Consider the following 4,459-nt stretch of genomic DNA (forward strand, 5'->3'; position numbering starts at 1 on the left):
TGCTTAATTTTGTATCAATTTACCTTGAAATGTGAATAGGATTTGGTCTTTATGCTTTTTTATTACAATTAGGGTATTATTTGAAGTGCTCTTTGATGAAAAGTATTTAGAAGATGTTTATGATATATTTAACATTTCAAATTAGTGCTAGTCTTAGATTTTTTATGTAAAAGTAATATTTTAAGGAGGTTTATGCTAAAATTTAGAATTCCTGTTGGTTCGGAATAGAATCTCTTGTATTTCCAACGATGTGAAATTCCTTATACATACTTGCTTTCTGACTCTTTAAACATAACTTAGTACTCTGATGACTGTGAATGTAACTATTTCACTGGTGATGTAACGGAGAATATTGAATTACAAACTTTACAAATGACTGTTGTAAAAAAATGCTTAAAGATGGAATTTACCTTTGCACAAGTTATTCATATAGAACAACTTTACAATTATTTCAGTTTAATTCAAATCACCCTAAGGCCTGTTAATATATAGTCGACTACATATGCCCCTGGATTCACTGCCCTGGAGATATCAAAATATACAGACAGTAAGACTTCCAAAATCCATAATCTCAATTTAATTGTGAATAAAAAGATGATGCCAAATAACAGGAATCAGCACTTAAAGTATCCCAAAATGTACTACCATGGCTTCTTGACCACTTGCATATGCATGCAATTTTTATATAAATTGTCATGGTCAGGTTCATGTGTCAACTTGGCCAGATGGTAATACCTGTTTGTTTGATTGGGCAAGTGCTGCCTGCCTTTTGCTATGAGGACATTTCATAGAATTAAATCATGATCAAGTGTAGGTGTCTTTGGGTTCGAGGCAAGTCTTTTATATACAATTCATAGTTAGATCATTTTATTATTTTATTCATTCTGCCAATCTGTGTTTTTGGATTTGGGAATTTAATCCACTTACATTCATTGTAATTCTTCTTTTTGTTCACACATTATCTACTTTATATCCTTTAGTTCTATATCCATATTTAATTTATTTTCATCAATATTTTCCTTTAGCTCTTTGAATTTATTTAAGAAATTTGACTAAACATCATTGATTAGTTGTTCCACTGTCTATGCTTCCTCTGAAGTTTTTTTTTTTTTCCTTGAATAAGCCATCTCTTCATGTTTTTTCCCATGGCTTTTTATCTTTTGTTGATGCTGTGCATTTGATGTTTTTGATGTACTAATTCTGGAAGTAATTTTCTCCCACTTCCTGTAGTGTAAGTTGGCTGTGTTCTAAGACTCTTCTTCAATGTTTGGTGCATACTTAACCTTTAAAACAGCCTGTGTGTAATGGTTCAGATTTTCTCAAGTCTTTCTGCCTCCTCTTCTAGCCCTGGACATTCACAATAACTTTTTTAAGAGTGTGCGATTAAGCATGACTCTTTCCCCTCCAAGAGAATATTCCTTTTCCTCTGTTCCTATCTGGGGAGACTTTGACAGAGCTATTACTTGATAAACTCCTGCACTCTGGGCTACATTTTTACCCCAGTGTTCTGCTCTAGGCCCACCCCACCCTACAGTGGTTCAGTTTCTTCTTCTTGCATGGCTTTCCTGCCTCAAATAACATCCACATTAGGGGATCATGACCATGGAGACAGATGGGGTCAAGGTTCAAAAACCCCAAATATTTTCATTTATGCACACCATGAATTAGGCACTGGATGGCCATATGCACAGATTGCTAATATTCTGCCAATATTTACTCTGGTTTCTGGGAGACTGTTTGCCTACTGACTGCTAGATCCTCACCTTGGGTTTATGTGGCTTTAGGATCCTGTGCCTGAAAGTGCTTAGGTGGCTCTTTGTTCTGTGACCAATGCAAGAGGTACTCAAGCTGGAATGCTACATGGGACTGAGTTTGGGGTTGGGGTCTATATATGAGAAGTACATGCCACTGTCTTATCTCTTTTTTGTGGTTGTTGTTTTTTTCCCTTTGATTCAGCATTTGGGGAGTCTATCTTCAGTCTTTCTCATTTGCCAGAGCTCAAGAGATTTGAATCTTCCCTTTTACTTAGCTTTCTTTAAAGGAAAAATTTCCCAGGGATGTTTTATGCTACTATCTTGATGATATCACCCATGAAAATGACTTCTTGATTACAGATCCTTCTAATATTTCCTGTAAGAACCTAAGATGGCCAAATTTGATTATATGAAGGAGATTGGGTGATTCTTATGTTTCTGTAATGCATTTTCTAATTAATGAAATAAATTTATAGAAACTATATCTTAGAATAGCTCAGAAACACAGTGAACTATATTTCTTAAAACTACAGATTTTGCATGGCATTTAGTTAACAATTTGAGTCAGCTTTCAGGAAATAACTAAGGCCCATTTTAGAAATGAAAGTTATAGGGATGCTCCTTAAAAAAAAGGAAGAGGGGAGAAAAAATATTTTTTCTGTGTACTTACTTTGAGTCACACATGCTGGGACATCGAGAAGTGTATAATCTTTAGAATTGAGTGGCCTGGGTTCTATCCTCTGACTTTTTAGACTTTAGTTTCTGGGCCTTAAATAAAAATGTTCAAGTTTTTTCAGACTCAGGATCTTCATCCATAAAAATGGCAAAAACAATATAAAAAGCATAGGGCTGTTGTGAGAATCAAATGAGATAACCTATAAAAAAGTGCCTGGCACATAGTAGGAACCTTACAAACACTAGCACCCTTCTTTATTGGTTGCTTTGACTAACCTACCCAGCTACCCAATGAATGAGATAGCATTAGCACAATACCTGTCACAGACTAATCCAGGAGACTGAGTCTCAGGAACTTTCAGTGTTTCTTCAAGCTCAGGAATCTGGTACATGGCTTGTATTGGATTTTACCAAGATTTTCCTATTGCAGTTTTAGTACATTACTGTCTGCTAATTTGTCTTGGGTATAGGACTCAAAATGCCTGAGTTCTAAAGTGAGTTTAAAAACTCAGAAAATCGATTTTGTTATCGATAGCATTAAATCTATAATTAATTACCTTTTTTTTACAGTATTTCTCTTTAGGAAAGAGGATACGACATGGTGAGATTGTATTATCTGAAACATGAATAAATGGCATTAGGGAGAAAAGATTTAATATAATGAATTCTGTTAATATGCATTTTAACATTAGATGTTTCACTTTGAAATAATAATAAACACTTTATTCACAGTTGATTTATTCACTTTTTCCAAAGATAGCTATCTTCCAAAGCTTAGTTCTAATCAAAATAGGTACCCCAAGATGAAACATTAGGATGAAATTTTTAAATGGGATGTGGTTTTGTTTAGACGTTTTAAATAGTGTCCCCTATGTATGGTTTTATTGACCTTAGTGCCAAATAAGTTCTCTCCACCTTAATTGATCTGAATGAAGTTCAAAATCTTCTTGCTAGTCAGGAATTGGTTATCAAATAACCACATAATACATATGGTATTAATATAAGTACCATTATTACAGGATACATACTACATAGTTAGAATCCATATGCTATAGAAACCACATTGCCTAATAAAAACATTTTGAAACATTATATTATATATCATCTAGAATATGATAAACAAGTTTTCAGTTAAATTCATATATTTGCATTACACCTGACATGCTAGTCATTTTTTATATTGATATGGAAAATCAAATCACATACCTATAAAATTTTAAATGACTATATTATAAATTGTTAACTGTGGAGGACAATTATTTAATTTTTTCTCCATTGCACTTTATTTTTGTGATTATAAAATTCATGATGGAAAATGTAGAAGAAGCACAGTGGTGAAAATAAGAATCACTTTATAATCCTCCAACTTAAAATTAACCCCTTCCAGCGTTTTCTTTAAAATAACCCCGTATTTTTTTCTTTGTTAGAGAAGTTGTAGGTGTATGGCACAATCATGCATAATATACAAGATTCCTATATACTTGCCTATTGATAACACCTTGCATTGGTGTGGAACATTATTTACAATTGATGAAAGCATGTTTTTGCAACTGTATTATTAACTATAGTACATGAGATAACTTTTAGTTCACAGTTTGTGTAATGTTTTTCCATGAATTTTTAAAAAATATTTAATTCTCTTACTGTATATACAATCTAATGTTTCCTCTTTTAATCACATTTGGATGTATACTTCAGTGCTGTTAATTATATTCACAATGCAGTGCTACCATCACCACCATCTATTAACAAATATTTCCTTCATTCCAGCTAATAATCCTGTATAATTTAAGCCTTGACATCCCATTCCCTAACCTTACCCCATCCCCTAGTAACCTATAATCAAGATTATGACTATATGACTTACATTTTTCTATTTCAAATCTGTGAGATCACACAATATTTGCCCTTTTGTGCCTGACTTATTTCACTCAACATGATGTCCTCAAGGGTCTTCCATGCTGCTGCATGTATCAGGACTTCATTTCTTTTTACAGCTGAGTAATATTCCATTGTATTTATACACCACA

The sequence above is a fragment of the Tamandua tetradactyla genome, chromosome X (genome assembly GCF_023851605.1).
Source record: "Tamandua tetradactyla isolate mTamTet1 chromosome X, mTamTet1.pri, whole genome shotgun sequence".
NCBI classification, from domain to species: domain Eukaryota; kingdom Metazoa; phylum Chordata; class Mammalia; order Pilosa; family Myrmecophagidae; genus Tamandua; species Tamandua tetradactyla.